The sequence below is a fragment of the Amblyomma mixtum genome, chromosome 2 (assembly GCF_055824585.1).
Source record: "Amblyomma mixtum isolate Tamu chromosome 2, ASM5582458v1, whole genome shotgun sequence".
NCBI lineage: Eukaryota > Metazoa > Arthropoda > Arachnida > Ixodida > Ixodidae > Amblyomma > Amblyomma mixtum.
Window position 1 is genome coordinate 158,133,024 of NC_143013.1, and position 16,742 is coordinate 158,149,765.

Here is a 16,742-nt window from a genome sequence, read left to right on the forward strand (position 1 = left end):
CAGAGTTCGCACCCAATGAGTTAGAATTCCTGCAAGCCCGCATGCTCGGTAAATCGACGACAGCCGTCATCACTTACAGCTCGCCGACTCCTCCCCGTTGGGTCTAATACTACGCGGGAGGAATGGCATGCTGCCCCTATAAGCCTACCCATCAATTCTTCCAGGTATGCCAGAGAGCATCGGACGCTGGTCGTATATGTGCCGAACACAAGATATCAAGATAAAAGATAAAAGATAAATAAATAAAATAAAAAGATCTGCCGCAACTGTGGTACGAGGGATGCAGCTGAACTCCTTACATAATATTCACGCTACGCAGCCTGCGGAGAGGCCCGCAACACAGGGTCCAGGGATTCCCAAAAACGCCTTAAGCCAGACACACGACACCGCTAAAAGCATCCTGTCCTACCCAATAAAACGTGCAACTTGCAAACGAGCCAAATCCAGAACATCTTTGCAGAGCCGACAATGCATACAACCTAAGGTTCAGGTTGCTCAGCTCTAATCAAGAACCTCATCGCTCTCGCGGTCGAGATTACGTTCCCACTCGAGATCCAAGGTTGACCTACGCCATGCAGAAGACCGATCCTACATTCCGTCAACATCTACTGGGAAGAACCAAAAGATATCCACGAAAATGACAACACCCAACACCAATGACCAGGTGGTGTGGCGAGCTTTGAGCGTCTCTCGTCCTTCAAACATCCGCTCCTAATCTTCCCAACAACGCACGGACAACACACACTTTAGAGAACAAGTCAGTGAGCTAAATTGGCGCCTACAGCGCGTAGAAGCACAAGTCACAGAGTCAGCACAACTGTCAAAAAGGGCGCAAACTAGAGAAGACCCACTGCGCAAGTAATGGCATCCTTTTGCAGAACTCCCTAGTTTCCGAAGCTTACAAGCTGCAATTCAAACTCTCATCACCCAGTAGCAGTAGTTTGCAAACCACATGCAAGCTAAGACGCAGACCAGTACAGAGCTAGGGCAAACCGTAACCGAGCTCCAACGCAGCGTGCGTGTCCTGCTACACAGCCCACGCTATAACCCAAGAGCGAAGGTATACAGGCGCATCAATACAAGTGACGGCAGTGATGCAGAATGGAGCCTCGACGGCAGCCTCTACTAATACTTTTCCTGACATCCCAAATGAAATGGAAATATGACAGTGGAGAATGGCTCCTTCCATAAATAAGAAATCTCGCTACAATCCTTCATTCAGACCTTCCCTACTCCACTCGCGATCATCAGTCTTCAAGGAATAGTATCGCAATCTGCCTGCCTAAGAGGCTACTACAGGCTTTTAATCCGGATTGCCCACGCGTCATTGTGTATCAAAATCTATAGCCTCAGTGGCACACGCCACCAAACTTACCGTGATTAACCACATATTGCTGGAAGTCCTTTCGCAAAAGCGAGGGAAACGCAGCACTTTTATATTAAACCTATATAGCCCACTTCGTGCGGAACAGTTCGGAAACGTTATCCAGGAATGTGGTCGAATAGCAGGCAAAAACCAGCTTTTGGTGTTGGGCCACCTGAACGCCTCCCATACGGCCTTAGGGTATATAAAAAAAGGACACCAGAAAGGGCACCTCCTTGCTGGAACCATCGGACAGGGATGGCTTCAGGCTAGCTAGGGACTTCACAATACCTACCAGAATCGGCAGCAGCATACGCACAGACACCACCCTTGATGTATGTTTTACGAAGAACGCTGCCAAAGCCACATGGATCAACCTCGGGGAGACACTAGGGAGTGATCATTGCATCCTGAGTGCAGCAATCTCGACTTCTCCCAAGCTCAAACTTAGCATGGGGGATAAGATCACTAGTTGGGAAGCGTTTCGTAAATGCTCACCCGCCCCCCACACCCGAAAGAAGGACAAGAACATAGCAGAGTGGACACAAAACATACGATATAATAATGCTTTCGCACGGCCGCCACTCCGGAAGTCCATCGACATCTTCTACTGTTGTGGGAAAAGAAAATCTTTTTAGGTGTTGGAAACAGTTCAGACTCAATAACCAACTGTGTCTGCGCATTGGCTTCGGTCAGAGAGCAAGCTCAACATTATTCCTGCCAACTGGCGCAACAGAATTGGGTACAGTTCAGTGAAAGGAAAGGAAAAGAAGTGGAAGGCGCTTTTAAGGAGCCCTGAGTACTGCTCATATCTGGCCCATCCTCAGCAGACTCAACCCTAAAAATCCAAATCGGCCACTAATCGTGCCCTATAAACAATAGCTCAACAATTCTATGTGTCCGACAAGGAGCTCACGGAAGCCCTGTAGGCGCGTTATATTGGCGACACTCCAATACCATCTTCTTCTACCACCGGCAACGGTCTCAAAAACCCATACTTGATGCCCCAATAAAAACATATGGGGTGCATGCCGCAGCCCGTGCATCGCAGCCAAACACCGCTACTGGAACGCATAAAATCACAAACGCTATTATTCGTAATCATAGTCATCCGCATACCAAAGCCATCACTGACTATTCAGTGATGACTTCTGGGAAAAGGAAGTGAGCACATGAAGTTATCACCATTGCCAAGCACGGCAAGCGACTGTGTCACGGGTTCGGTGATTAGTCGACATCATCACCGAACCCGTGACAATTAACTGGCGTCCGCGACAGGTCGTTTGATGCGAAGAGAACGTGGTGAACTGAGAGGAAGACTTGTTGAGGTGCTGAACTGTGCCGACTTAAGAGAGGTGTCGTGTATCAACAGGATTTGCTTTGTGCTGAGCTTGTGGCTGTGTTATTGAAAGTGTGCTTGGAGATAGAAGCATGGATTTGGAAAGGTTGATAGCTATGGGTAGCCAGTTGGGGCTGACAAACGCTGAGCTCAGAAAATGGGTCGAAGATAAGCTGCGCGAAGAGCGAAAATGGGCCGAAGATAAGCAGCGCGAAGAGCGGGCGTTTGCCCGAGAGAGAGCGGAGCAGGAGCGCGCAGCCGCGGAGCAGGAGCGCGCGGCCGCTGAGGCAGAGCGCGCGGCCGCGAAGGCAGCTGACGAACGTCAGATAGAGATTATGCGTTTAAAAATAGAGTCTCAGCGACTAGAGAAAGAGGCAAGAGAGAAAGAAGGGAGCCAGGACAAAGGTGATTTGAAGTTAAACACAAGTAAACTCCTGATCCCATTTGACAAACGGAAGGATGATTTAGATGCGTATATCAGAGGATTTGAAAGCATTGCGAAGAGCCAGAAGTGGCCGGAGAGCCAGTGGTCGACAGCGCTAGCTACTTGTCTGAGTGGGGAAACCCTTAGTGTTTATGGGCGTTTGCCGCCGGGTGATGCAGCGGATTATACGAAGGTGAAAACCGCCCTTTTGAAGAGATTTCGTTTGACCGCAGAAGGCTTTCGAGAGAAATTCAATGCAGGAAAACCGGCGGATGGCGAAACTGCAGCTCAGTTCTCAGCGCAACTCAGCCACTATTTTGACCGCTGGATCGAACTTTCAGGCATCAAGACAGAGCTTCAGGAACTCAGAGAGCTCCTCATTAAGGAAAGATTCCTACAAGGCTCTCATTCCAACTTGGCACTTTACCTGAAGGAGAGGAAAGCAAAATCGCTAGGAGAGATGTTGGACCTAGCTGATCAGTTTTTAGAAGCGCAAGGAAGCCTGAATCTCTCCAAATTGAAGAAATACAGCCGAGACGATGCCGGGAGGCCCGAAAGCGAAGGAAAGAGAATCAATCAACGAGCACCGCCTCGCTGTTACCTTTGCAACCGCATTGGGCATCAGGCTTCACAGCGTCGTACCCACACCAGTAACAGTACTAGCGTCACCTGTTTCAAGTGCGGTCGAAAGGGACACAAGGCAGATGCGTGCCGCTCAGCGGTAAAGGATAGGCCACAGGCATCGTGCGTCTACTCACCCGCCAAGAACGTCAGTGAGGAGAGCATTCGTGATGGCTACCTGGAGCTCAAAAATCGAGATAAAATTCCCGTTGTCAACGCGGTCATGATGACGCGACCGAAATTCCTCGTTGAAGGACTGCCGGTGGTGGCTGGAACATTGGCAGGCAAGAGCATATCGGTACTGCGGGATACCGGATGCAATACGGCGATCGTGAGACGAGAGCTGATCAACGACGACCAGCTCACAGGAGAGAAGAGGCCAGTTTATCTAGTGGATGGAACAGCTAAGATGCTGCCTGAGGCGCGGGTTCACATCGACACCCCGTATTTTTCTGGGATTATCTCGGCGCTCTGCATGGAGGAGCCGCCGTATGATTTAATTCTCGGAAACGTAGAAGGCGCAAGAGCTCCAGATGACCCGAAGGAATTGGTTGATCAACCCGTTAGCAACGAGCTTGCTGAAGAGGAAGTTGCAGCGGTTGTAACAAGAGCGAAAGCAAGGGAGCAAAACAAGAAGTTCCAAGCGCTTAAAACCCCCGGCGTCGCAGTGGAGCCAAGCAGGAAGAGTTATGCAGAGGAGCAAGCCGAGGACCAGTCGCTCAAGCACTGCTTCTCCCAAATTGGCAAGAAAGTGTCGTGTAGGGATTCGCAAGGCAAAATATAATTCCAGAAAGAGGATGAAGTACTGTACCGAATCTACACCGAGAAAACTGGGCGGATCGTGTGCCAGCTCGTCGTTCCAAAGTGTCATCGAGAGGCGGTGCTGAAAACTGCGCACGACGGAATAATGGCCGGACATTTAGGCGCCCAAAAGACGAAGGACCGGATTTTGGAAGATTTTTTTCTGGCCGGGTATCACCGCGGACGTGAAGCGATTTGTCGCCTCCTGTGACATCTGCCAGAGGACAATCCCGAAGGGCCGGGTCGCCCGGGTGCCGCTAGGGAGGACGCCGCTCATCGAAACGATATTCAAAAGAGTGGCCATAGACATTGTGGGCCCAATCCAGCCCCCTTCCAAACATGGCAACCGGTACATCCTGACCTTAATGGACTATGCTACCCGGTACCCAGAGGCCGTAGCGCTGCCGAGCGTGGAAACTGAGAGGGTCGCTGAGGCACTGGTCGAGATGTTTTCTCGGTTTGGAGTCCCTAATGAAGTCCTAAGCGACCGGGGCACCAATTTTACTTCTGACTTGATGAAGGAGGTGGCCCGACTTCTCTCCATACGCCAGCTGCATACCACGCCGTACCACCCCATGGCGAACGGGATGGTCGAAAAATTCAACGGCACCCTGAAATTGATGTTGAAGAGAATGTGCGCCGAAAAGCCGCGAGACTGGGACCGCTATCTGGCGCCGTTGCTCTTCGCATACAGGGAAGTCCCACAGGCAAGTTCGGGCTTTTCACCCTTCGAGCTTTTGTATGGGCGGCACGTGAGGGGACCCCTGGCCATTTTAAAGGAGCTCTGGACAAATCACCTCGACGAGGAGGCGAAGACTACATACCAGCATGTCTTTGACCTCCGTAATCGACTGGAAGACACGTGCAAGCTAGCGCACGAGGAGCTCGAAAAGGCCGGGGCGCGCTACGCAAAACTGTACAACCGGAAAACCAAAGAGAGGATGTTTGATCCGGGAGACAAGGTCCTGATTTTGCTGCCTACGGACAACAACAAGCTACTGCTTCAGTGGAAGGGGCCCTTCGAGATCAGGGAGAAGAAAGGAGAGCCCGACTACGTTATCGAGACAGCCGGAGGGAGGAAGATTTTTCACGCCAACCTGCCTAAAAAGTACGAAGAGCGGGAAAGCCAGCCAATAGAACGCGTGTGCCACGCGATCTGCGGCGTCACCGAATCCGACAGCGAGGGAGCCATTCCTGTTCCGGCGCTTGAACAGTCGGAGGGCGAGCGAGATGTGAAGCTTTCTAATGATTTCACAGCGGATCAACGGAGACAGCTCCGAAAAGTCATTTCAGAACACTCTCGCATCTTCTCCGACGTCCCGGGCAAGACGGACTGGGCCGGGTGCCAGTTTGAGCTCACTACCCGCACTCCGGTCCACGTAAAACAATACCCACTTCCGTTTGCGACGAGAGAAGCCGTAGAAAGAGAGATGCAGCAGATGGAGCGACTGGGAATAATCGAAAAGTCCCAGTCACCCTACAATTCACCGGTCCTCTGGGTGAAGAAACCTGACGGCACGAACCGGCTTTGCATTGCTTTCCGACGCCTGAACGACGTCCTGGTTGCCGATTCGGAGCCAATGCCCAGAGCGGACGCGGTCTTCGCTCCAGCTGGAGAGAAGAAATACTTCTCAAAGGTAGACTTTGCCAAAGGATGTTGGCAAATCCCATTGACTGAAGAGTCCAAGCCCAAAACGGCGTTTTCAACGACATCGGGTCTCTTTCAATTCCGTTTTATGCCGTTGGGCATAAAAACTGCCCCGGCAGTATTTTCAAGATTGATGCAAAGAGTGGTGGAGGGAATTCCCGGAGTGCAGCACTATTATGATGATGTCCTCGTTGCCAGTGCTACGTGGGAGGAGCATCTTTCTTCGCTGAGGCAGCTGTTTGCGAGAATCGAGATGGCCGGCCTGACAGTACGACCAAGCAAATGCGAATTCGGGATGGAAAGCATCGAGTTCCTCGGGCATCGCATTGGCAGAGGTGAGCTGGCACCACTCGGGAAAACGCTCGACAAGATACAGGCGGCGCCAACTCCTGGAACAAAGTGTCAGGTACGCGCTTTCCTTGGCTTGTCGGGGTATTACCGCGACTTCATACCCGACTACGCTAGAATAAGCGAGCCCCTCACCCAGCTGACGAGAAAGGGAGAGAGGAACGTCGTAAGGTGGACGCCGGCCCATCAGGAAGCTTTCGAAGAGCTCAAGCGTCGGGTCTCAAGCCCTCCGTTAATACGGCTGCCAGACTTCTCCAAACAGTTTGTGCTGCGCACGGATGCCTCTGATACCAGCCTTGGCGCGGTACTAATGCAGCGGCATGACGGAACGCTTCACCCGGTGGCATACGCGAGCAGAAAATTGCTCCCCAGGGAAGCAGCATACAGCACAATCGAGAGGGAGTGCTTAGCGTTAGTTTGGGGAATACAGAAGTTTTCCACCTACCTGTATGGGGTACCGTTTTTAGTTCAGACAGACCGCCAACCACTGAGCTACATCCAGAGAGCCAAACAGCTAAACAGCAGAGTCCTGCGCTGGAGCTTGCTGCTCCAAGAATATCAGTTTACCGTCGAGCATATAAAGGGCAAGGACAATGTCGGTGCTGATTTTCTTAGCAGGCTGTAGATTTGTCGCGCGCTATTAATATTCGCTATTAATTTATTCAAGTATTATGGTGCATGTATACACGCTGACTTGAATTGTGTGTGTGCTAGATCTATAGACCAGATTTTTGAGCCTCTCCTGGGCGCGGCCATTTTGCACCGACTGGCGCGCCGCGGTGCGGGCGTTTCTTTGGGGACTGCGGGGCTGCGGCAGTTCCGCGGCCGCGCCTGCATATAGCCGCGCTTCGGGCGCTAAAAAAACATTGTCGAGCATACTTCCGCTGCGTGGCTGTGTTGCAGGAAGTATTTACGTTATCAAAGCGATAACACTGACGCGTTTTAATGACATTTAGTTTGACATTCAGGTTAATTGTGCCGGCGCTTAGAACGCGCTCGTGCTTATATCGAATTCCGTCTTGGTGCTCCACCGCAAAGAAACTTTTTATTCAATATCAAGAATTAGGTGTGCGGCTAGTATGCAGTTCCAATTCCCATGCACTCTTATTCCTTCCTGCCGGCCATAAAGCCCCCCCCCCCCCCCTTCCACAAACGGCTTTCTTGTCGCCGCGCCAGTTTATCAACAAATTACCGCTGTGAGCTCAACTGAGTCGCAGCGCCAACAGAAAACAAATTTTGTCATGGTTTATGCAACCTTGTGCATAAAAACGTACTTTCGCTTAATTTATAAAAGCTTGAATAGATATGAGCAGCTAATCCAGCTTTCACTAATTCTGAGGTCCGAAGTCGCGTTATGTTATTCAGGAGCTCTCGCCGCGTGTGAGAGCGTTGCGTAGGCGTTTGGCTAAGTGCGGAAAATGTAATGAAATCGCGCATATTTTCCTATGAATAATGTAGATACCGCACCGCTGCGGTGGCTCAGTGGTTACGGCTCTCTGCTCTGGCCCAAAAGACGCGGGTTCGATCCCGGCCGCGGCGGCCGAATTTCGAAGGAGGCGAAATTCTAGAGGCCCGTGTACTGTGCGATGTCAGTGCACGTTAAAGAACCCCAGGTGGTCGAAATTTCCGGAGCCCTTCACTACGGCGTCCCTCATAGCCTCAGTCGCTTTGGAACGTAAAACCTTAATAAACCAAACCAAGCTAAGGTAGATACCAACAGCAGAAAGATACTATAGATAAACCTTTACCCCCCAGATACCTCTGACATGCGTGCGGAAAAAGCAGCTGAAATCGGTAGCGGTCGTGCTTACAATCCTGTGCATGAAATGTTCTTAATGGGAACAAGAGCAAGCTCAGCGCAAGGATGCTGAACACGTACTGGTGATCGAAAACACGCGCTCCGTCGGGACAACCTTCAGTCTGCAGCTCGCCTATCCAGTTACTACTCCACTGAGTCAAGTCAATAGATCTACATTCTGATGCATAATATTATCATAGATGATATCGCACGTAAAAGGCGACAACAAACGACACGGCAGCGCAGAAATCTGCTTCGAAGTGCCGGTTTTCAGTCCGTACACTACCTGGTCGACTACCCTCGGATGTCACGTTAACGAGTAACAGCGCACAAAATAACCGCAGCACTGTCTGGAAGAGGACAAATGTGAGTAGTGACGCACAGCACACACCCTCATACGTTAGCTGATGGAGCACAAAACGGCAGAAGCGAACACGTAAACATGCGTTCTATGCGCGGCGCCGGCGCGACCCGCAGTCCCTCGGGCCGCGCGCGCCGACAGATGGCGACTGGCGTCGAGAGTAGGCGCGCGTCCGCAGCCTGCGTGCGAGGGTAAAAAAATCTGGTCTATATAAGTGGTCTGTTACGCGCTGTATATCTGTGCACAGGCCGGCTCGCCGACTTCTGTGGGTTTAGATTATTATCGGATAATATTCCGAAAGTGGGGTGGCCGTGTCACGGAAGTGGCGGAAGCCTGTAAATTACTTTTGTTTGTATAAAACTAATGCGTCCGTATTTCTTTGTATGTGTCTCGGGAAGAGCAAGAATGCATGCACGCTTTTTTTCAGTTATGTAGACAACCCCTCGCATTGCGAAAGCGGAGGCGGCTCAAAGTCGGCTCCGATACTGCCGAAGTCTTGAGCTGACCATTAGAGGGAAAGAAGTTGCGGCTACGTGACTGCCTTTTTGGTTGTGTTTTACTTTTTTGCGTTTCCAAGGTCACCGAATCGAGAGTCGAAGCCTGGGGCTTCTTTTTAGTTGTGCGTTAATTTTTTCCTCCTCCAAGATGGCGGCCATGCAGAGTCAATGCGTAGGTGCCTACGTGCTCTCGTCGCGCTTTTTGGTGTTTTGTTTTTTTCTACGCCGACGCTGTGGCGCCGCGAGTGCTCGCTCGCTAGCGCCCGAGGGCTTTAAAAGGGGGCCGTATGGAAACGAACTTCAGTCCGCTCGTCGGTGGAAACGCTGCCGCCGCGAACTCCCGGGTCTCCGAGCCGCCGCACCGCATCCTCGAAACCGCAAGCTGCCCTGGACGGACGTCGCCTTCGGGGGCCGCACTGACTGCGTTTTTGTGGATGGAATGCAGCCGCGCTTCCCGGTTGACTGTATGTTTGTTCACCTTCTGACTTTTGATCGACTGTATCTAATTGGCCTCTCACTTGTGTTCTGACTTGTGTAGAAATATTCAATGTATAACCTAATTCAGTGTGTTTACTGCTATGTGCTTTCCGCAATTGTTTTGTAGAATGTAAATTATGCGTCTGTAAAAGCTGCCGCATTGTTCAATCGAAACTATAAACGTTGTTTTGTTGTTGTTACCTCTTAAACACGCCTCGGTCTCAGTCACTGCGTTTCCTTACCGGCTACACCGGGCATCAAACGGCCACCCCCTCTTTGTCCGGACTCTGTGATGATGTCGACTAGTCGCCGAACCCGTGACAGACTTGTTGTATATGTGGTTTCGGTTCCGTTTTGGGAATCACCTGCCGCTAGAGGCACCAGTGTCGCTATGTGTATATATATGACTGTATGTGGCAATAAAGCGGGATTTGTTTGGTTGCTAGCAGTTCGTGTACTTGGGCGGCACCCGCCGCTACAACATTGGCGACGAGGACGGGATCATTTCGGGGGGCGTGACTTTCGCCGCTTGCTTTCCGGCGCCATGAGCATTCTCCGGAACTTCAGCTGTGGCTGCTGCGAAGCAGCCGCCTATGCCACCAGTGACCGGCTGTGAGCCGGAAGAGACTTCGCCTGCCGCCAGTGGTTTCTCAGAAGCATCGGGACCTCAGCGTAGGGTACAGCCATCAAGGAATAGACGACCTCCAGACCGCTATGGACACTAAGTACAGCAAGACACGTTTTGCAGTGAACATGAACCTGTCACAATCTGCACGAGTGTTGAGTTTGCTGACGTTGTGAAATATGGACATAAATGGAGTTGTATCTTGTTTTCCTCTTTTTGTTTTATATTTTTGTATGAAGTGCATAAGACAAGCACATTGTTGTTACTGTAAATATACTTCTGTAAAAGAGCACTCACGTACTAACACTATTAAATCACTAACCCATGTAGCTGTTCTTTTTATAAGGAAGGGAATATGTTGTATATGTGGTTTCGGTTCCGTTTTGGGAATCACCTGCCGCTAGAGGCACCAGTGTCGCTATGTGTATATATATGACTGTATGTGGCAATAAAGCGGGATTTGTTTGGTTGCTAGCAGTTCGTGTACTTGGGCGGCACCCGCCGCTACAACAAGACTGTCTCTTGATTCCCTCCGGCGAGTGTCTCGTAACATCCTATGAACAGGTCATTCACACCCCCAACCAAAATTATATTCAGGACATTATCTCTTCCCGCCTACTATGGTCGGCTTCAGGCCATGGCTGTAGGCCCAACAATCCTTCAAGCTCCTGCGAGAAATGCTTACCAACATCGCCAGAGGTCAAGAACATCTCGCCTTGGCCTTATACTTAAAGGGCGCCTTCGACAATACATCCCACAAGGCGACCCTTCCAAGCCATAAATGACCTCAACTGCGACGAATAGTTAATTTATATGCGTGCGTTCCTCACGGGTCGCACGACCACAGTGGGCATTGGTCAAACCCGTTTCGATGTCAAAAGATATGCCACACAAAACAACGCCTCAGGCTATCGCGTCCACTACAAGCACTTACAAATGTTGGCTTTACCATGTACCCGAATGATATAACTATATGGGCCACAAAGGCCTCCTGGGTTAAAAAGAAGCCATCTTACAATCAGCAGCCTGGATCATCGAGGAATTCGCCTCTCAAAGAAGCCTACTCCGCGCCCTGGAGAAACCAGAGGTCATAAGGGTACATGGCCCGAGATACGTCTCTCCAGGTTCCATCAGCGTCACGATCGAGGGTCAAGCCATCAGGGAAGTTAACCTAATCCGCAATCTTGGTCATTTAGATACAACCTTCGTGACATCCACACCACCAGACTCGTAAAACCGCATCAAACCAAATAGCTCACATGATCAGCCGCAATACCAAATATCGCCAAACAATGCGAGAAGACGCCCGGCGGCTGGTGTAAGCACTGGTACTCAGCCGAGTCACATCAGACTCCAGTTTCACATGCTACCAAAGGGTCAGGAAGAGCAACTTGACTCCATCAGAAGGGCGATATACAATACGGCTTTTACCCTTCGAAAAAACACCTCGACGGAGCGTCCTACCACCCTGGGAATCTTTACGGATCAGAAGCCTTCCGTGCATCTCAAATACTAAGCTAGACCGAAACTAGACGAACTATCATACTCCGAGCAGGCACAGTTGCACTGACTCGTGCACCGGATGCTCAAAACTCAGTAAAACAACACAGAAAATATATCGCTATTACCCCGATATCTAAACATGCTTAAAGACGTTCACACAGGCACACGACGAGCGCCAGTGTCCTACCTTACGGCTTCGCAGAGCCAATTCGCCGAACGTGGAAGATTTGGACGCGGCAGCATACCTGCACCGCGACAAGTACGCAGTGGCGGCAGTGGACCACCACTTCTGTACACTGTTCAATGCTTCAGTAAGGGCCGAAACACCAGCCGCCGCGAAGAACACCGCCATTAGGCATTACGAGTCCCAAAGCCAAAGCGCTCATGTAGTAACAAACATAACATGCGCGTCGAAGCTTCTTGAGAGGCCGAGTTTGCAAGCACGTCAGCCGCCTCATGGGCACTAAAGCCGTCACCAAGCACCACCTAATAACATTATCCCCAGAGCATGAGGGCCTGGAGGTAAACGAGTGGGCACATGCTCTATCTCAAAGGCATCATCAACAGAGCGGGGCCACACACCGTGGTCGCTTTTACTCATCTACCTTCCAGGTACAACGAACGACGCCCCGAGTTTCAGACTCTTCAAAGGAGAAACTTCCTCCCACCTGACAGGAAATTAGACACCTAGATACCCTCTCTTCGCAGTAGATATTGATGAACAGATTTCGAAGCATCCATTGTGTGCATCTTATGCACCCAACATTATACTCCGTCTCGCGTCCCTGGTGCCAGGCTCGTCCTACATTCTTCCACAACTTGTGGTGATGCGAGGCCAAGCCAACACTCTATAGACGGAGAACACGTCTTTTGAGCGGTTGGAGGCGCTGCTGACCAGCGGTAGTCTGGAGTACAAAAGGGCCCTAATACAACAGGTTCGCAGGACAGCTCAAGCCAGTGGAGCTCTGGAATGAGGACCCTGCCCATAAGCTCACACAACTCCCCTTCTCTTTTTTCTCCTCCCTTCCTTGATGACTCGTCCTGTGCTTAGCGCCCAACACCTATCGTTTTCCAGCAAAAACTACTGAGGCCTGCCACAGAAGACATAACTGGGTGTTTATAATTGTTGACAAAGCAGTTTTCAGTTCGTGAGATCACTAACTCCAGGACGGACGCTCAGCAAAGGAACGCGCCGGTTGAATTATTTCAGCAAGAGCAGTGTGGAGAATATACTACAGCAGGGAGCTAGTCAAGGTGGCCTCCTCTTTCGATTTTTTTTCTGGTTAAGCCTCAAAAGATAGTTTTCTTCCACATTTTGAAGATGAGAAGAGCCAAATTATGTAGTTCAATAGCTTTTGAAGAAGAGAAGAGCCAAAATTAATAAAAATTAATACTGTTCATTTCATGCATTCTTCCGAACGAAAGGTATGAAAATAGCTTTTGTCTTGTGCCGAAAATGCTGCTAAATGTGCGTGGAAAAGTAGAAGGTGTGAAGGGTCCTAGATACGCAGGTAAAGCTACACTAAGGCGCGCACATCCTTCAAGACATACAATATCTGGCATCAACTAATTTTGGGAATGTAAATGTCGATGATAAATTCCAATACTGCCCATTTGCTTTTTCTTTACGGCGGGATTTAGAGCACTGGTAGCCGTCAGGAACGCAGCACCGATGTTCTGGTTTCGAAGCTCGTAGTTGCTGCCTCGTAGTCTGCCGGGCAGCTACACTCCTCGTCTTCTTTTACGTCTACGGGTTGGGCCCAACTTCTTTACTACAATCTCCACCCCCTCCCCCCCTCCCATTCAGGAAAGGGGAAGCCATCCTGGCAAGTCAGGGCGACGAAATGATGGCGGGATCATAGTATGGCTTCAAGCGCTCGACGTGAACGATCTCACGGCCACGGCGGCGAAGGTCGCTGGAGTGAGCTAAAGGTTCAACGAGGTAGTTAGCACGGGAAGTCTGTTGAATGAAACGTTGGTCCTGTGATATTTCGCAACCAGCTTGCTGGGCAGGCCCAGTGGTGCCGAAGGGACCCACAGCCAGACGCGATTACCAGGAAGAAAGGTATGGGCGGAGGGACTATTGTCGATGCGGGCTTTCTTGTGGCACTGATCTTCTGTGTCAGGGAACGCGCCAGCTGGCGGCACTCTTCAGCGTGCCGGGCAGCTTCGTAAAACGACGTGTACTCCGAAATATCCGGTCGGTAGGGCAGAATGGTGTCTAGCGGAGGCGAAGGCTCGCGACCTTACAGGAGAAAGAATGGAGAGAATCTGTTTGTTGCTTGTACAGCGGCATTGTAGGTATAGGTAACAAATGGCAGAATCCGGTCCCAAATGGAGTGATCGGAGGCGATGTACGTGTACAGCATATCGCCCAGTGTGCGATTGAAGCGTTGCGTGAGCCATTGGTTTGAGGGTGGTAAGCGCTTGTGGTCCGGTGAACTGTGTGACATTCATGGAGGAGCGCTGCAACAACTTCAGATAAGAACGGTTTGCCTCTATGGCTGAAAAGTTCGCGAGGGGCGCCATGCCTCAAAATGAAGTGGCGAAGAAGAAAGGAGGCGACATCAGTTGAGGTGGCAGCCGGAAGTTCTGCAGTTTCCGCGTATCGAGTGAGGTGATAGACGGCCACGATTATCCAGCGATTCTCCGCTGGCGTGTGCGGCAGAACCCCATATAGATCGATGCCAAAACGATCAAATGGTCGGTCTGGGCAAGGGTGAGACTGGAGCGGAGCATGAGGATGTGGGGTAGGAGGCTTGCGATTCTGGCAATCGGTACACGAGCGCACATACCTAACAACGAAGGTGTACACGCCGCGCCAGTAGAAGCGCTGTCGCAACCGTTCATAAGTCTTCAACATACCCGCATGGCCACACTGGAGGTCGTTGTGGTAAGAAGCGCAGACAGCACTGCTGAGGTGGCGAGGTACGACAAGCAGCCACCCACTGCCGTCTGGCATGTAATTGCGTTTGTAGAGGTCGTCGCGAAGAGCGAAGTGCTGTGCCTGACGACAAAGGGCACTCGGGGCCGACGAGGGCGACAAGTTGTTGAGGAGTGCGGTGAGTGACGCCGGCCAGGGGTTTTTGCGTTGTTCTGCAGGCATGTCGTCAACGGACAGGAAAGACAAGACGGAGCTGGAGGCAGACGGCAACCGGACGTCGGGGGGCACAAGAGAGCGGGATAAAGCGTCGGCATCAATGTGCTTACTCCCAGTCTGGTAGACGACGCGGATATCATATTCTTGCAGTCGAAGCGACCAGCGGGCGAGACGACCGGTGGGGTCTTTCATTGAAGATAACCAGCAAAGAGGATGGTGGTCAGTAACAACATCGAATGGGCGCCCGTACAAGTACGGCCGAGATTTCTGAAGTGCCCAGACGATGGCGAAACATTCCTTTTCGGTGACGGAAAATTGATCTCGGCCTTGGTTAGAGTCCGACTCGCGTGCGCCACGACGTATTCTTCATGGACAGATTTGCGTCGGGCCAGAACAGCGCCGAGGCTGGCATGACGGGCGTCGGCGTGAACTTTGGTAGGCGCAGCCGGGTCAAAGTGGCGTAAAATGGGAGGCGAGGTAAGTATGGTGCGCCGTTTTATGAACGCACTATCGCAAGAGGGCGACCAGGCAGATAGGGCGCTGTGACCACCAAGAATTTGCGTCAAAGGGGCAATGATGGTCGCAAAGTTTCTGACGAAGCGCCGAAAGTAAGCACACAAACCAATAAAGCTGCCGAGTTCCTTGATTAAAGTCGGTTTCGGGAACGCAGCGACAGCTCGGAGTTTGGCTGGGTCAGGAAGGATGCCTTCTTTTGACACGGAATGCCCTAAAATGGTTAGTTGGCGGGCGGCGGAACAGCACTTCTTCAGATTGAGCTGCAGACCGGCGTCAGTCAGGCACTTCAAGACCGCCTCAAGGCGAGTGAGGTGGGTAGCGATGTCGGAGGAAAACACCACAATGTCGTACAAGTAGCAAACACATGTGTGCCACTTCAAACTCCGAACGATAGTGTCCATCATGCGTTCAATGGTGGCGGGAGCGTTGTATAGGCCGAACGGCATGACGTTGAACTCGTAGATCCCATAGTGAGTGACGTAAGCTCTCCTGGCCCGATCACCCTCCGCCATGGAGACTTGCCAGTAGCCAGACCGTAGATCGAGAGAGGAGAAGAATTCGGCGCCATGCTGACAGTCAAGCGCGTCATCTATGCGTGGCAGGGGGTAGACGTCCTTGCGTGTGATTGCATTCAAACGTTGTTAATCGACACAGAACCGAAAAGATGCGTCTTTTTTTAAAGTAAGACGACCGGCGAAGCCCAGGGGCTGTTGGAAGGCTGAATCACGCCTCTTCGGAGCATGTCATCGACTCGCTCATCAATAATGCGGCGCTTTGAGACGGATACATGGTAGGGATGTTGGTGTAATGGCGCATGCTCATCAGTGAAGATGCGATGAGCCACTGTTGAGGTTCGACCCAACGATGGTTGCTGGGCGTCAAAATAAGTGCATAATCTATGCTGGAAGTCGAGGAGCTGGGCGCTTTGATTAGGAAAGAGGCCGTTGTGAACGGCGGCGGTGAAGGCAGCCGGTAGTGATGAGGCGGGCTGACGGCATTGAGGCTGTCGGGGGGGGGGGGGGGGGGGGGGCGAGGTTGTCGGGAGGGAGAAGCGGGGCGGGAGCTGGTGCTGCCGGTGGCAGTCATCGAGGTGTGGAGCCGATGGTTGCGGAGCGCCAGGGTGGACAGTGAACATCGAAACCTGCGACCTCCACCAAGTGTACGGCAGGATTTAAAGCACGTGCCACAGGTATCCGTCAGAAACGCAGCACCGATGTTCTGGTTTCGAGACTCGTAGTTGTTACCTCGTAGTCTGCCGGGTGGCTACACTCCTCGTTTTCTTTTACGTCTACGGGTTCGGCACAACTTCACTACAGTTCAA